Here is an 18,778-nt window from a genome sequence, read left to right as displayed (position 1 = left end):
TGGGAACATTAAGCATACATTTCAAAGTTAGCTTTTTTTAAAGTTAAATGTCAGTTGTATAATTAATACTGTTTATGATGTTCAAGAGTTGGCTATCCTGGTTATTCATGCTATAGTAGGCGAGTTTACTAAATCTAGAGCTAGGTTAAATGCAAGAGTTTACTCAATTTGATGGACAATTTGGAGCTAAAATATTCTTTTCAAAAATTACTTGTAAATTTACCCCTTAATGTGTACATAGCTTTGAGTTATCAAGAAAAAAACACAGGCTCATTCTTAAAAATATCCCCCTATATACATTTCTGAAGATCGCAATTTATGTAGCCAAAAATTACGTATGGCATTCCATATTTAAAACAAACGCTACAGGGCGGTATGACAAGTTTCGTTTTGTGCTTACCTGCTGACCACTTAGCTTCATATGGACTGCTTTACCGCTGTTACCAGTGTATCCAGTAGCTCGCTATGTTCGTCAGCGGAATGTCCAGTGAAGAACGGTTCCAGAAATTGGGTAAGATAAAATCAGAAACCAAAAAGTTAAATAAAAAATTAAGTTACAGGTTGAGAATGAGGTAAAATCTGAATAAAAAGCCCTCAGGCAAGGGCTTTGTCTTTTTTTTTTTTGGATTACTTTTTAAAACTGTCGGTTGGATTTAGGGAAGTGGGAGGGTGGGTCTATCAGTGCTTCAATTGGGAATGGTGCAGCAGCCTCTGGTGGATTTGCAAAAACAAAAACTGCAAAAAAACGTACCCCCTGGGACATATTTCATGATCTCCAGAAATGTATAGCGCTGCGTTTTCAAAGATCCTGGGTTGAAGAAAACAGGAGAAATCTGTCAATCATTTCTAAATCAATAGGAAATATATTGCAGTATAATTTATCTTATACAATTTCAAAGTGTCACATTTCATACAATAAAAAAACAATGTGAAAAACTTTAAATTACTTGTTTTTTGCTGTAGTTGTTGTTGTTATTGTTGTTGTTGTTAGTTTGGCAACTACATTTACACTTTTACTTAACCTAAACCAACTTTTTCTTAATTAGGTTAAAAAATATATATATATATTTTATATATATATATATATATATATATATATATATATATATATATATATATATATATATATATATATATATATATATTTAGCAAAACTTTGCAAGTACACCCAAAAGCTTCTGCCAACTTGCTACCTTAAGTTAATCTCAGACCACCTCACTCTTGAATAAAAAAACGCTACGATTACTAAAATGACAAGGGGGGGGACGAGAATGATATGTGGAAAACCTTCTACAATATGGGGTTTTCATCAGAAACCAATCATCTGAAAGAGTATAAAATCAGGCCAATGAAATGCCAAATGAATTGGCAGCGTCAGCATGCACAGCTGGCGTCAATGACAATCAGTCAAGTATATGACGCGGCTAGTGCAATGCTCGACATTCTTTTGAGCTGAGGAGACTTTCACGCTCAACAGCTAGGGGACAATCGTTGTGGCGAAGGTACATAGCGTTCCCCTTCGGATGGGGAACTCCAATGCTATGTGGAAAACCTTCCACAATATGGGGAAATCTATGGAAAACGCCACAACGAAAGCACCTTACCGCGTCCCTGGCGAAGGGTGCGCCACGCAATAGAGCGAGCGCACCTACAACGCCGCGAGATGCAGTCTTCCTATGTGTCCCCTGGCCCTTACTCACCTTACTTACCTGTTCAGGTTTAGCTACATTTTTCGGGGAGTCGAAAATAACCCAGTAAAGGGTTTTAATAGGTTGGGAAAGCGTTCATTCCCGATAGGGAGGACGCTGCGAAGTTCACCTTCTACCCAAGGAGGGGAGACCTTGTGACAGCCTGAGGCCCAACCCCAGAAACGGGAGAGGGGTACATAAGAGGATGGTTAGCGGGGAGGGAAGACACGAGCCCGCCCTAACACAGGGGGGGACTAAACCGTGGTTGAGTGAGCTTATGGGATCGCCAGCAGGGGATCACGCATAGCAGGCACCTATACCCAGAAAGCAGGCTGACCGGTTGGCATGCCAACAACGTAACAGGCCAACGTCTGACTCCTCAGATGCTGGGGGCCTCGGAGGAACTCTGTAGGGTTCACCGAGCAGGGAACTGAACTGACAAAGCTGAAAAAGCGCATGTACCTCCGTGTTAGGGAGAATGGCACAGCAAGCGTGTTTCAACACCCCAACCGAATAGTTTCCTAAATCACCAAGGGTTACCTAATACTCTTGAGGAAACCGGCTCCATTCACAGATTGTAAAACCTAGCAAATGTATTAGGTGTTGCCCAGCCCGCAGCTCTGCAATGTCTGTCAGGGAGGTGCCGCGTGCTAATGCCCAAGTGGATGCGATGCTACATGTGGAGTGCGCTCTCACCCCTGGGGGACACGGCTCACCCTGCCTCAGAAGAGTGAGAGAGATAGCAACCACTCTCCAGTGGGCCAACCTCCGTTTAGATACAGCACTTCCCTTCTGCCGACCACCGTAACAGACAAAAAGCTGGTCAGAGGATCTAAGCTCTGAGTGTGGACCACATAGGTTCGCAAAGCATGAACAGGACACTGTAATGAAAGGGCTGGGTCTGCCTCCTCCACGGGCGGCGCTTGCAGGCTCACTACCTGATTCTTAAACAGCGTGGTAGGAACCTTGGGCACATAGCCGAATTCTAGGCACGAGTCACTGACCGAAAATGCCTCCAGGTCCCCGACCCCGACCTTAACCGATGCCAACGCGACCAGCAGAGCTGTCTTCAAGGACAGAAATCTCAAGTATACTAAATATACTGAGGAACCGGATGATGAGGTTATGCCTCCCCACAGTGCCGCCATCTACGCATCATGAGCGGAAATAGCGGCCACGTAGACCTTCAGTGTGGAGGGCGACAGCTTTCGCTCCAGCCTGTCCTGAAGGAAAGAAACCACAACACTGATCTGGCAAGATCGGGGGTCTTATTAGTGAGAAGCACACCACTCAGTAAATACACTTCACATCAGGGCGTAGGCATGCCTCGTAGAGGGTGATCTAGCCTGAGTGACAGTATTAACCACCACCATCGGTAGGTTACCTAAGTCTGCCTCGCGTCTATGGACCACATGTGGAGGTTCCACAGATCTGGGTGAGGGTGCCCGATGGTGCCCTGTCCCTGAGAGAGTAGGTGCTCTCTCAAAGGGACCCACCAGGGGGGCCGTCGTGAGAAGGGAGAGTTCAAAATCCAAGTCCGGTTGGGCCAGAGAGGGGCAACTAACAAGACCTGCTCCTCGTCCTCCCTGGGTTTGCACAATAACTGCGCGAGCAAGCTCACTGGGGATAATGCAAGTAGCGCGTGCCCTGAGGCCAGCTGTGGGGCAGTACCCATGACAGCTGAACAGACTCGGGGTGGAGTCGCTATTCTCCCGGGGTAAGGAGCTGCCGTGAGAGCCAGTCGGCTGCACGGTTGGGCTGACCCGGCATGTGAACAGCACGCAGCAACTTCAGCCTTGTATGACTCTGAAGGAGCAGACGGCGAGCGAGCTGAGACATGCGGCGGGAACGCAGACCCCCCATAGGGTAGATATACACTCCTGTCGCCGTGCTGGTCAGGATGGACATGATGCCGCCTCAGCGACGGTAAAAACAAGAGTGAAAAACACTGTCAACAGCTCTAGGCAGTTGATATGCCAATGCAGCTGGTTTCCCCTCTGCAGGTCCGCAGCAGCATGCCCACAACACATGACCCCCCAACCCGTACTGGAAGCATCTGTCGAACGACAACATGTCTGGACGCCCAACCCAGGGGCACTCAGACCCGTAGGAAGAGGGGTCCCTCCAGGGGGTGGGGGCGAGGCGACACAGCGGAGTGGAGTCTCTCGGTGTGTGCCCGCATGCCATGCGCGTCTGGGGACCCGATCTTGAAGCCAATGCCGTGGTGGTCTCATATGGAGAAATCTGAGCGGCGAGGTCGCGGCCACGGATGCCATATGCCCCAGGAGCCTCTGAAAAGATTTCAGGGGGACCACATTTTTTCTGTCGAACTCTCTCAGACAGTCCAGCACTGGCTTAGCGCACTCTCGTGAGAGGTGTGCCTTTATGGTGGTCGAGTCCAGCTCCAACCCGAAAAAGGCGGGGCTCTGCATGGGGGCGAGCCAGCTCTTTTCTCGGTTGATCTGAAACCCCAACAGGTGAAGGTGCCGGAGCATCTCATCTCTGTGCATAGTCAATTTTCCCTGAGAGTGGGCTAAAATCAGCCAAATGTCGAGAGAATTTAGCATGCGAGCTGAGGGGGCGGCCAGGCGTCCTACGCAAAACTTTGGTTGAAAACCACGCGGAGACAGAAAGCCTGAAGGGGAGGACCTTGTACTGTCATGCTCGATCTTCAACGCAGACCGCAGAAACTGCGGTGGCGTGGAAGTATGGAAACATGCAGATACGGGTCCGTCAGATCTATTGCTGCAAACCAATCCCGAGGACGAACACATCGGTTGATGCGCTTCTGCGGAAGCATTTCGAAGCGCAGCCTGTAACGGCAGCGGTTCAAAACGCGCAGATCTAGGACTGGCTGTAACTCATCGCTCTTTTTGGGGATGATGAAGTACGGGCTGTAAAACTTGCTCTCCATCTTGGCTGGAGGGGCCGGCTCGATTGCATCCTTCACCAAGAGGACAGCAATCTCCACTCGCAAGACAGGGGCGGACGCAGGACTGAGCCTGGTGAAATACACGCCTGTGAACTTGGGAAGCCGTTTCATGAACTGTATCGCATAGCCGAGTCTGATCGTACAGATGAGCCATTGCGACGGGCTGGCCCGCTCTAACCAGGCAGACAGAGCCCCCGCAAGTGAACCCGCCCGCCGGCTCACCCTGGGAGTGCTGGGGTCCCACGGGAGAGCGAGAGGCGAGAGACTTGCTCTGGTCTCGCACCCAAACTCCGAAGGAGGGGCTGCGAGAGGGAGAGAAAGGAGACCGTTCTCTCACGCTCTGTGAGCCATTGGCGAAATGCACTGATCCAGCGGGCTGGAAAGCATAGCGTTCCAAACTGGCAGTGTTCAGGCTGTCACATCCGAGGAAAGAGGAAAAAGCTCTTTGAAGATTTGATGGCGTTTTTCTTTTTTTTAATGCCGTTAAATGAAGAGCCCCACCCTCCTGTGGGGAAAGAGCAAATTCCCTCCTCTCCGAATGGCCCGTCTCAGGGATGCTTGGCGGTCCGTTTACCTGACTTAGCGGCACCCTGGGGTGGGGGGCACTCATTGCCTGCTAGATGCTCGGTGCAGCAGATTGGCCGGAGGCACAGGCGGGGCAGGCGTAGCAAAAAGCTACAGATGAGTGCCCTCGGCGAAAAGCAGTGGATGTGGATGGCTCGGTGGGACGGAGCGGTCTTACGATCCCGCCGATAGATTATAACACATCGCCTCTGACTGCACCATCACTAATGTCGCCGAACAGGCCAGCCCCGGATATGGGTGAGTTAAGAAACCAAACTTTGTCAACATCACACACATTACAAGATTTAGCCTGAGGGGGCGTTCCTGGCCACTTAAGTGGTCATCATCCTTCCCAGGGTGCGAAGCTCATGCCCAGTTCTGGGTCGGAACCATCCTTGCCGCAGCTGGGCCAGCCCCTGCGCTTGGTAGCGCTGGTAGGTGGCCATAGCATGCAAGGTGAGGGTAGAGGCGCACGCAGCACAATGCATAAGCCTACTATGCGCATCCAGCAAGAAAGGTTTTTACACCCCTTTAGTCGGTCGGCCGTGGGGAAGCAGCCTGGGGAAGCACGGCCACAAAGTCTGCTTCTAAATTCGACACCGCGCTCATCAACCCGGAGGGAGGAGCACGTTTGAATCCTCATCAGACATTGACAGCCCACCCTCCAAGGATGGTGAGGATGGAAGCGCACGCAGATTGGGTAGAAAAAAGAGCCCTCAAAACTTCGTGAGCTTACTGTGCACGTCCGAGAAGAAGGGGACTGAAGTTTTTTAATCCTCCACATAACACCCATCTAGTCGGTCCAGTCGCGGGAAGCAGCCAGGGAAAGCACTTCCAGCATGCCTACTTTTTAGATGTCAATGCCGTGCTCTCCACCCCGGAAGGAGGGAGCGAGCGGGTTCGCATCCTCATCTGACAATGACAGCCCATCCTCCAATGCAGCGATGGACATCTGATCTTCGGTGTCAAGTGAGAGAGCGACCATCCGAAGAGGGAGCGCTATTCTCACCTGAAGCTTGGATGGAGCACGTGGAGGAGCAAGAGGTCTGCAGCCCGCAGCCGGCGGATTTACTCCCACTGAAATCCTCAGATCTGCCTGAGTGCCAACCGCAGTTTGGGGGACAACTGGGGTGGGTCGCTCTTTTGCAGCAGCAGACATGACATCAAAGAGACGGCATGCACTGCCTGCGAGCACAGAATTAACATGCTGGACACCCTGACATGAAACGCAGTGCTCGGGGATAGGAAATCACCGCATCCAGAAATGCACAGTCGGAGCGAGGTCTTGAAAAAGATGCGCTGCAAAACCGTGTTGCTCTTTTAGGAAAACTTTTTCCCTATATACAAACCGCTCTTGGAGGACCGGAACCAAAGAAAGCCAGGCAAGGGAGAAAAACCCAGCTTGACCGTCTGCCACCGTGTATACGCGCTCTGGACCGGGAGAAGCTGCTTCTCGATCTCTCTCTGTAGACACAGGTAGGAGAACCCTCAAAGACTTTCTCAGAAGCTAGTGAAAGGCTCTGAAAGCGAAAATGATGTCGAGCAATGCACTAGCCTTATATCTTATATACTTGACTTATTGTCATTGACGCCAGCTGTGCTTGCTGACGCTGCCATTTCATTTGGCATTTCATTGGCCCGATTTTATACTCCTTCAGATAATTGGTTTCTGACGAAAACCCCATTTATATATATATATATATATATATATATATATATATATATATATATATATATATATATATACATTCACAGTATGTCTGTGATAGGGTTGTAACGGTATGATTTTTTTACGGTATGATAATCGTCTAAAACAATACCACGGTTTCACGGTTTCACGGTATACGGTATTAAATAGTAATTCTCATAACAAAGACTCTGAAAAGAATAAGAACACGTTTTCTGACTGAACAAAGGTTTTATTTCAACAAACTTTTGAAAGAACCATTTTAATAGAACTATAGAAGTCTTTTATAAAAATAAACTGAAAAATCTCCCATTTTAATAAATTAAATTAGAAGGAATAAACAAGCAAGGTCTTTTAAGATTAGACAAAAATAAACTTAAACTGTCCTTCCTTATAAGCAGGATAAATTTGAGACCAAAAGTGCAATACCAAGTTTATGGCTGTAAACATGTATTTAAAGCGTTGTTTTTTTCAGTCTAGGTTGTGATGAAGAAATGTAAGCATGTTGAGATTTTCAGGACTTAATCTTGACCGCTGAGGTGAGAGAATGTGTCCACTTGTACTGAACATCCTCTCTGAAGGCACACTTGTGGCAGGGATACAAAGACACTTTCTGGCCACATTTGCCAGAAGAGGCATTTCTTCACCATGCCTTTTCCACCAATCCAGAGGGTCAGCATCAGTGGAGATGGTGGGAAGAGCTTTGTACATTTTAATTTCATCCTGGACCTTATCCCTAAGACAAACATTACTATTTTCAGAGATTGCTTTGTTCTGCCTAGATGAAGTAATTTGCTGTAGCAACCCAGACAGACTTTTTTCTTTCCTTTTAGGGGTGGTGATGCTACTGCATGCTTTTTCTGCCTCGTTTCCTTCCTTTTCTGCTTGAGGATGTTCTGGAAGAGCTTCTGCTAGTTTCATGGCTTCTGCCACACATGCTTCAACTGTGTTATCCAGGTTTTTACAGAAGTTCTCTTTGAATCGTGGATCCACATAGCTGGAGATCTGTAGCACTTGTTCCACCTGCTCTGTGTATCTCATTAGCAAGTCTTCCCTCATTTTTTGCTTCATCTCTCTGATGAGTAGGTTGTCCTCAGGTTGCTCAGTGAGGACTTCACTGATATGCTCCAGTACTGGTGTAAGTGATGAGAGTGTGACCCGTTTCTCTGAGGCCAGGGCATCAGTAAGGTCATAGAGTGGTTGAAGGGTCTGCTTCACATTTTCCAGTGTGGCAATGTCATTGTCTTTTGGCATTAAATGCCATGTATTCCTGTCAATAGCCAGGACTGCACAGATAGCCTGTTGCTGTTCTAGAAACCTGTTGATCATCTCAAAAGTGGATCCCCATCTTGTAATCACATCATGGATGAGGGCATGCTCAGGGAGCTCCAGGTCTGCCTGTTTTTTTTTTAATTCTCTCTTTTTTTTCCAACTCCGAGAAAATGCTTGAATCAAGTGTCGGCATGATCTGACAGCAGAATCCACCCTTTGGATCTTCAAGGCTTTGTTGATGGCCAGATTTAGATTGTGTCCAAAGCAAGTGAGCCAAACACAAGGAAACTTCAAGAAGGCCTTCTTCATATTTGTGGCATTGTCTGTGGTCATTCCACACAGATTTTCCTTTGAAAACTTCCAGTCCTGAAGCATGTTTTCAAACATTTCTGTGATGTTTTCTGAGGTGTGGTCTTCAGGAAAAAAAAAGAGACTCTAAACAATGACACTTAAGTTGCCAATCTGAGGAGAGGTAATGGACTGTAAAACTTAAAAATGGTTCCCCTCCTCCGCCACTGCTGGTCCAAAGATCCGTGGTAGCTGAAAACCACACAGCTTCCTTCAGCTGTCCTTCAACACTGGCTCTGACTTCTTTATACATGCGAGGGATTTCCTAAGTGGAAAAGTATGTTCTAGAGGGTACCTTGTACACAGGGATTGCCTTCTTCATTAGGTGGAGAAACCCAGGTTTTTCCACTACTCTTAAAGGCATCATATCTTTGGCAATAAAATATGCTACAGCATGATTTAGTTATTTGGCTTGTTTGGATGTGGAATCCAACTTAATTCCTTTTGCAAATGACTGTTTAACATTTGGTTGAGCTGGAACAGGTGGTGCCTTTGCAGAAGTAGCTTGAACCTAAGGAACAATATTAACCAAATTACAGAAATGATATTCTGGAAATTCTAGGAAATACAATTGTTAACATGAGCTTTTATAATTTTTGTGTATAAATTATTTCAATAAATTGTTTTAATCAGTTTGTGTTAATGATTTTTTTTTTATTAATAACAAAATATTTTATACTTTTTTTAATAATAGTGGCCTATTAAATGTATGTCAGATAAAACAGGCCACACAGATGCGTGCAGAAAGCGCGTTGATAGTCGCTTTTCGCACGTTGATATTAACTAGAGGTGTGAACCTATACTGGTCTCACGGTTCGCTTCAGTTACGATTATCATGCCTTCGATTCGGTTCAATTCGATATTTCGGTGCATCACGGTGCATTGACGATGCTTTCCATATACAGTGTTATATTTTAGAGGAGAGGCTATAACAAGTTGTTTGTGTCTCTCATTCAAACACAAACATAGACAGCACCAAAGAAACAAACACACACACACACACACACACACACACACTTAAGCCCTCGCAACAGGTAGAGCTCGCGAAGAGCGGAGCAGAAAAACGAAAAAAAACGAAAAAAAGAAGCACTTTTCCGACGGTCCCTTGCTGAGAGCTCCTCTCAGCGCGAGCTATCCCGGCTAAACACATATTGCGAGGGCTTAAACGGAGCAGTACTCGTAGTGTGGAGCGACAAAAAAAGAAAGACAGCTGTGAAACATAACCAGTTTTCTCTTTTTGTAGGAAACACACTTTAGATCTTTTTAGGGTAAAAGGTTTTTGAGTTATTGCCGTCTGTAACTGAATGTGTGTCAAGAATATCGAAAACAAAACCAACTGAACCGCGCTCATTTCTGGCGCCCCACTGGATATACAGCGCCCTTAGCATTTGCCTATGGTGTCTATGCCACGGGCCGGCCCTGCGTTGGCTGAGTGTTGAAAATATTCGCGCTCACCTCCCTCGCGACAGAGCGCATAGGAGATAAATGACGTCCGTACATATAATAACCGGTTATGATTATTACTAAACCGATACCGAATTGTCCGCGTCTGCATCGCGGTGCACCAAAGAAACAATTAATTTTGACACCCCTAATATTAACATATCTATTTTTATCCAGTCATTTGCGCGTTTTACATGACATCCACGTTATACTGTACACGCACTGCGTCGTGGAAAATATACACTTAACTTGCCTTTATCTGCACGGAGGGATGGTGTTCGCGAATGTGAGCGAACATGTTTGATGTATTGCCTCCTTTTGCGGCTATTCTGTGCCCACATTTTTTACAAATCGGATAGCCGTCCTCTAAAACAATCCCTCGTTCATTTTTTTTGTATCCGAAGTACTCCCATACTACAGATTTTAACTTTTTTTTCGGCGGGGGATGGAGGTCAGACGAAAAAGCCTCCGGCGCTGCCATTATCTCTGCTGCATGTGCACGGGAGTGTATAGGTGCGCAAGTTCAGAGCGTGACCCGCTAAGCGGAAAAAAAGTTGCGCAAGTGATTTTTTAAATCGTATGTTAAGACCGTTGATATGCAATTGTTCATGGTATGATAATCGTGCACGTTCAAACCGTGGTAGACCGTCATACCGGTATATTGTTACAGTCTGTGAATATCTGGAGAATGTTTGAAGAAAGTCCTATTTGTTTTATTTTGGCTAGAAAGTTTTTAAAAATTTTTAATAACCATTTTAAGGTCAAAATTATTATCCACTTTGAGTTAGTTTTTTTTTTTTCAGATAGTCTACAGAACAAACCATCGCTATACAATAACTTGCCTGTACCCTAACCTGCCTAGTTAACCTAATTAACCTAGTTAAGCCTTTAACTGTCACTTTAAGCTATATAGAAGTGTCTTAAAAAATATCTAGTAAAATATTATTTACTGTCATCATGGCAAAGATAAAATAAATCAGTTATTATAAATGAATTATTAAAACTATTATGTTTAAAAATGCTTTGACAAAATCTTTCTGTTAAACAGAAAACGGGAAAAACAATGTTTTTTTTTGGGGGGGAAGGGGGGCTAGAACAGTATGAAACAGACGTCACTGTTGTACACTGTTCTTTTATAATTACTTGTGAAAATTAAAAGCACTTAGAAAAAAGTTTGTAAGTTAAAAATTGGTTCTTATCTTCTTTAGATGTAATTCTACTCACTGTACAAGTGACCCTTATAAAAAATAACCATGTTTTTATTAAAGATAAAAGCTCCATGGTTTTGCTACACTAAGAACAGGGTACAGTTTAACCATAATATTGTAGTAATACACAAATTAACGCAACAGAAAAATTATGTTTACTACACTCTTACTGTAATAAAATCATGGTTAAATTTAATAAGAGGAGAGAATAAAATACCAGTGGAAACTGTCTTTGAGAAATTACATGTTTGGGTTTAAAGAAGACTTAAACTTTTTTTAAAGTTAAAATTGTTTTCACAGTAAAGCACTTCCATGACAATTTTAATGCACATTAAATGAGTGAATAACTTTGCAGTAAGTGGGTTTGTCACACTTGAGTAATTTATTTTTACAGTGTGTATACACTGTAAAAACTTTGTGTTTTCATTTGTTTTACAATACTTTAAAATGTATACTTCATTATAAGTTCCTTTCAGCAAAACCTTTTTTTTATATAAATATGGCATTAGCTAAAGATGTTTCCTACACTCGACTTCTCATGCATCTCTAATTGCATATTGAAAGCACTAATTGTTACACCTTAATCAAACAGTATCAAAGGGTTGTTCACTAGCTTGGGAAATGGAAGACTAGACCAACGAAAGAAAACAGAAGTGCAATATTATCCAGAAGATTGGCTATAATGGATTGTGGTGAATTAATTTTATTAGAACACCCTGGATGGCTTTGTATCTTACCATTAACTGTGTAATGAGGCAAACTATGAGGAGAACAAAATGTCTAAACGGCAGAGTTTTACAGTTATGATGGATAATGTCTCCTGGGAAATTTTGTGTTTTATGTTAATTAGTCAGCAGAGTAAACACCTTGCTCTCAGGTACAGCAGGGGTGCTACACCAGCTGCTCACTATGTTTTAGCTCTAATCAATTTGGCAGAAGAGGTGATAAGAGATGTAGTTCCCATAGTCTATAATTAAGACTCCAAAGCAAACTTGGTGCCAGCTGACCATGTAAATGAAGAACTTCAAACCTCATTCTCACACGGGGAGATAAACCTGCTTTTATTACTCGAATTCCAAAGCATGGTTTCAGGTTGAATCACTCAATCCTTGAAACGTAAGGCTACTAATAACACATTCTGAGTCATTATTTATTCACCCAAATGTTGTTCTGAACATCATTGTAAATCAAAAGGTGCTTTTGACATTTAGGCAGTCAAAAGGAACAGAAATGGTGCTCAAATTTAAGACGAAGGGCAAAAATACTCCTTCACGATTAAACTAGATTTATTATGGCTGCCATGATTAAAGTGACACAAGAAAACAAATAAAAATTGTCCATTTGCAATTGTAATTGTAGATCTTCACAAATTGTGCTACGTGCTATGTATTTATTTATTTATTTGTCAGCTTTTAAGCATCATAACCAATCAAACATATTTCTGTTGAGCTTATGAATGAATGACCAATCCATGGCATGAAGATTAGTCATGGCTGAAGTGTTTGTTCTAACTTAATGAATTCTTGGTCACACTTTACAAAAGGTTGATTAGTTAATGTATTTACTAACATCAAATAATTATGAGCAATACTTGTACAGCATTTAGTAATCATAGTTCATATTTTTTTTCTAATGCATTATTGACATCCAAATTCATTATTTTCATTAACTAACATTAACTTACATGAACAAATGCTGTACTAAATTCATTGTTCATTATTTATTCATTTTGGCAAACGTATTAGCATTACTACACTAATACTACCAGGGATGGGCAGTATTTATGATACTTGTATTTTAAATACGTATTGTAAATACAAAATATTATTTTGCAATTTGTATTTGACAGGGTTTGTGAAAATTGGTTAATATTTTGTATGAAAATACTTTAGTGTCTTATATTTTTGTATTTTTAAAATTCTGTAAAATTGTTTGTAAGAAGTCTACATAATGATTTCATAAAAATGCGGCCTTAGATTAATGCTTTCTCAGTTATATGCCTAGGCTTGAGATTAGAACAGAAAACTGATTAAGAAGGTCATCATTGCTTGGAATGTGCATGGAAATTATGCACACATAAAGAAAAAAAGAGACAAACGGCATGGTATCTTTGAGAGCAGGTCAACAATATGAAAATAGGATACTGCACAATGCCTAGACCAGTAATATATAAAGGCAGTATAGTGTACAATTCACCATTAGCATCTTTGTTTAAGAAATGAAATGGACTAAAGTATCCTTAAGAACAGGGAGCCTTCAGCACATGATCATTCTCAGTCCCAGTCTATACAGACTGGTCAAAAACTCCAGACTTCATTTTTTTGAGATCATATTTTTATGTTGCGCATTGAAGAGAACTATTGCATAAACATGATGTATAGAAATTACAGTACTAAAACTGTAGGTTTTAGTAGTTTTCAGAAATCATATATTTACATTAAGTATTAAAAATTTCAATTGCAATATATATATATATATATATATATATATATATATATATATATATATATATATATATATATATATATATATATATATATATATACGTGAACAAAAAATAAAAATAAAAACACTTCATTTATGACCCATTTAAATTATAAGATTGTTAAAAGATGCAGCATATTTACTGGCCACTCATGGATGCAAACAGAATGTAGAGATATATGGTTTTTACAGTGATTAAAGAAATCATCACTTTCTTTAGTAATTTATACTAAAATAAAAAAAGAAACAAAAGTTTAAACTAATGAAGAGGAGTAGTGAATGAGTTGGCAGAGAAGCTGACTTAAACTTGCTTAGAGAAAAGCTGTTGCTGTCAAACATTGTTTACTTCACTAAGTGAGTATTGAGTGAAGGGATTGATCCAATATGCCTGTTGATGTAAAGTTTACAAAGAAATGTCATGCTCCCTTGTAAAAGTATTTTGTAGTATTTTCAAAAAACAAAATACAGTAATTTATGTTGATACTTGTTGTGGCTGCTGTATTTTGTAGTTTATTTTGACATGTAAAACTGATGGTTTTTTCATTTTATTTTAAAATACATTTCAATGTATTTTTGCCCATCACTGAATACAACATCACTGTAAACTGTTACCCTCTTATGGTAAGACAATAGTGGAGAAGAAATTCAAGTACAAGGTTGCTTTCACAGCTTCAGGGTTTATATAGTTATATAGTTTTTTTGCAAAAGTATATAACTTGTCTGGCAAACAAGTTAAACAAAACCTAAAAATATTTACATAAATAAATAACAGGCTGAAAGCATGATAAAATCCCAAAATATTGTAAAATCACACGGCTATGGCAGCTTTTCTTTACTCAGTTATGAAAACACTATCAGTTGGGTTTATGGAAGAGGGTGGGTGAGTCCATCAGTTCAACAGCAAGTTGGTTGGCTGAAATGCATATCGTGGTACCTGATCAACTTAAATGACAAAATGATGTGTAAATGGCACTTAGAAGACAAATTTGAACTCATCAAAAAAATTGGTAAAAAACAAAAACTGCAAACAGACGTAGCTCTGGGTACATATCCACAGTGATCCTGGGTTGGAAAATGTGCACACAAAAAGTAAGTAGCCTGATGTCCAGTGAGGGAAAGCTTTTGCAGAACCTATAGTGGTTCTGCATTTAATGCTGTGGAACCTCTTCCCAGAGGCTAGCAGGGAAAACAGTCCATGGTGGGAGTGTGTAGAGTCTCTGATAATGTTCCTAGCCTGGTGCAGACATCGTTTTGGTGCAATATCCTCAATGGAGCGGAAGAATTATCCTGAATGGAGTCCTGATAATCCACTGTCCTCCCAACTCTCCTTACATTCTTTCAGTCAGAGACAATACACACTGAGATGCAGCTAGTTAAGATGCTTTCTTAGGTTTTCCTGTAAAATGTACACTCAATTTTTCTTTTTTTTTTTCTTTTTTTTTCTGTTTGTTCAAAATACTTGTCAAAAATTAGATAAAACTACTTATTTCGTTTTTTAGTTTTTTAAGGGACAACAATAAGACAACTTAATTGTTTTGTTTAATCAACTTAAAAATGCACAGTGGGTAGCACAATCGCCTCACAGCAAGAAGGTCGCTGGTTTGAGCCTCGGCTGGGTCAGTTGGCATTTCTGTGTGAAGTTTGCATGCTCTCCCTGTGTTGGCATGGGTTTTTCTTCTGGGCGCTTCAATTTCCCCCACAGACCAAAGACATGCGTTATAGGTGAATTGGATAAACTAAATTGGCTGTATAGAGTATGAGTGTGAATCTAAGAGTGTATTGGTGTTTCCCAGAGTTGGGTTGCACCTGGAAGGGCATCCGCTGCTTAAAACATGCTGGTATTGTTTGAGGTTTATTCCACTGTGTGCGATTAATCACACTGTGTGTGATTAATAAAGGGAATAAGTTGGGGGAAAAAATGAATGAATGAATGAATGAATGAATGAATGAATGATTTGTGTCGAGACAAGATGAATAGTTTGAGTGGAACCAAGCATTTTTTTCAGTGTAGTGAGCAGTGGTGTAAAGTAACAAATTACAAATACTACAATTACTTTAATTAAGTACTTTTTCTCAGGAATTGTAATTCACTAAGTAGTTTTAAAAATGTGTACTTTTACTCTCACTTGAGTACATTTTTAGTGCTGTATCTGTACTTTTACTCCACTACTTTTCTTCAACCTGCAGCCACTACTTTATTATTTCTTGTCTATGGGGATTAGAAAAATCAGTCCTGTAATTCCCGTCCAATCAAATCACACATAGTAGGTAATACACATCATAATGAACTACCTCAAGACATGCGTGATTCATAAATGCAGCAAACTGTTTGAAAGCATTAAATGTGTCCAAAAAGATGTCTTAAATCTTTAAATGCATTGACCCAGAGACTGTTTAGATGCATGTCAATGAGTAGATGACGGATGTTTGGTGTAAAATGACAGAAATGGCCTTAAACACCCAGCAAGCACAAGACATCAACATGACGTCAGATTGATGTTGTACCCCAATGTCGTGGGGACGTTGCATTTTGTTTGGTATTTACTATGATCTTCTATGTAAAGTTGCTTTGACACAATTTACATTGTAAAAGTGCTATACAAATAAAGGTGAATTGAATGGAATAATCGGGTTGACGTCAGAACTTAATTATCAGACCAACGTCAATGTCCAACATAAAACCAACCAAATATAAATGTTTAATGATGTCACAGTTTAAAATTGTGTGAACGTTACCACTATTAGATGTTTCATTTTGGTTGCCATACCTGAGAAATAAATGTCAGTTTTTGATAACAAAATGATATTGGTTAAAGATGTTGGCTTGACGTTGTATTTTGGTCACTTTCTAACACAACCTAAAATCGACCAAATATCAACGTCATTTAATGTCATTATTGGACATCAAAATAACGTTATCCTTAGACACTGGCTAGACATTGAATTTTAGTCACTTGACATCACAATCTAAATCTAACCTAATTTGAACATCCTATAACGTTGTGTGCCTGCTGGGCACTAACTACATGCACTACAGAATGTTACGTTTACACACATCCACAAATTACATGTAAACGTATACAGCGTAATACTCTCCACTCATGAGTACTTTTAAAAATCTACTTTTTACTCATACTTTTGGCACGGTACGGGGAATGAAAACGGGAACAAAAACGGGAGTAGAATCCAAGTGCAGATTTTAATGACTATTGGGCAGTGAAAGTGACAAAAATACAAAAATCAAAGTAACAAAGAAAACAAACGAGGAACTAAAACAGATTAATCTCGAACTAGACTTTAACAACTAAGACATGATACGAGAGCAAGATCAGGAAACACATACCAACGAAGACGACAACAACCAATTGACAAACGGAGGATGAATGACTGAACATATAGTCGAGGTAATCAACACTGAACGGAGACAGCTGTGGTTGCAAATCAGTGTATATGACATACCGGGTGCATAAAAGAATGTATGGAAATGTAATTCCCCTTCGGATGGGGAATTTCAATGCTATTGGTGGATTTGAACTTATTAAATCCACGAATGGGAGGTTTCAGTTCAGAAAACCAATTGTCTGAAAGAGTATGGAACGGGCCAATGAATGCCAATGAATTGGCAGCGTAAGCTTCCGCACGTGTGCTTCATTGCCAATTATCTTGGCATATAAGCACAGGTGGAACAAGCACACGCTATCCTTTTCGCATCAGAGACTTTCTGATCGAGTCAATGAGGGTTCCTCTTGCTGACTACAGCGATATCCGAGCGAACGAGTGTCTCCCGGTCCAGAGTGTGTATACGCGGCGGCAGACGGTCGAGCTGGGACTCTCTCTTGCTTGGCATTCTTTGGGTCCGGTCCTCCAGAGCGGTGCGTATAAAAGTTGCTTATTTCCTAAAAGAGCAACACAGTCATGCAGCACGTCCTTTTTAGGATGGCGCTCTGACTGTGTGTTTCTGGATGCGGGGGTTTCCTGTCTCCGAATGATGGACACGATCCCTGCGTTACATGTTTGGGGTTCCAACATGTTAATGTGGTGCTGGCAGGCGGTCCATGTTGTCACTGCGATTCCATGACCGTTGCGCAGTTAAGATCCCGGCTAGCTCTTGTAAAAGGGCGAACCACACCAGCTGTCCCCTGCTCTTCAGCGGGCACTCGGGCAGATCTTAGGGTCTCAGCGAGAGATAATCCGCCGCCCACGGGCTCACGGACCTCCCACTCCTCCAGGCGCTCCATACAAGCTCCTCCAACCTCCGGGCAGGTGAGCGCCGTCAAAACGAATCCTGAGACGGACATGTTAGCCGTGCTTTCCCGGGCTGCTTCGGCTGTGGGGTTGGAGATGGTTTATCCCCCAGCTCCACGGCTCTACCGACTCGATGGTGCTACGTAGAGGATCAGAGGGCAAAGCCCTCAAAGCCTCTCGTCCCTTTCTTCCCGGAAGTGAACAGTAGGCTCACGCAGTCTTGGTGGGCACCTCTCTCTGCCCGTGCTGCGTGTTCCTCCGCCCTCACCACCCTTGACGATGGAGCTGCCAGGGGGTATGAGGCGATCCCGTCAGTGGAGAGCGCTATCGCGGTCAATCTTTGTCCGCGTGGCGCCTCTACTTGGCAAGGTCCACCCCGTCTCCCGTCCAAAGCCTATAGGTTATCTGCCTCCCTCGGAGCTAGAGCTTACAAGGCTGCGGGCCAGGCTGCTTCCGCCTTGCACGCGATGGCCACCTACCAGCGCTACCAAGCGCAGGCGCTGGCCGAGCTGCACGGGGGTGGGTCTAACCCAGGCTTGTTACACGAGCTGCGCACCGCGACCGACTATGCTCTTCTGTCTACTAATTTCGCCGCGTGTGCGCTGGGGAGGACGATGTCCACGTTAGTGGTCCAGGAACGCCACCTCTGGCTAAACCTGGCTGATATGCGCAAAGTCGACAAAGTCTGCTTTCTTTACTCCCCCATATCTCAGGCTGGCCTGTTCGGCGACATCGTCGGTGAGTTCACCCAGGAATTCAAGGCAGTGAGAGAGCAGTCGGATGCGATGGGCAATGTCATCTATCGGCGGGACCGCCCACCAAGCCATCCACCTCCGCTTCTCCTCGCCAAGGGCGCCTGCCAACGAGTGCTGCCCCGCCCGGAGCACCCCGGAAGCAGGCAGCCCCC

At 42.8% G+C, this 18,778-nt stretch overlaps 1 protein-coding gene and 1 pseudogene across 1 annotated transcript in view; one reads left to right on the top strand and one right to left on the bottom strand.

Annotated features, from left to right (window-relative positions):
- gfra4a (GDNF family receptor alpha 4a) overlaps positions 1–18,778 on the top strand; it is a 298,064-nt gene that overhangs the window by 106,127 nt on the left and 173,159 nt on the right.
- Positions 8,267–10,586, bottom strand: LOC147841017 (E3 SUMO-protein ligase ZBED1-like; annotated as a pseudogene).

The sequence above is a fragment of the Danio rerio genome, chromosome 13 (genome assembly GCF_052040795.2).
Source record: "Danio rerio strain M-AB ecotype USA chromosome 13, GRCz13ab, whole genome shotgun sequence".
Classification (NCBI taxonomy): Eukaryota; Metazoa; Chordata; class Actinopteri; order Cypriniformes; family Danionidae; genus Danio; species Danio rerio.
The sequence above is the reverse complement of the archived record's forward strand: the minus strand, read 5'-3'. Positions and strand labels throughout refer to the sequence as shown.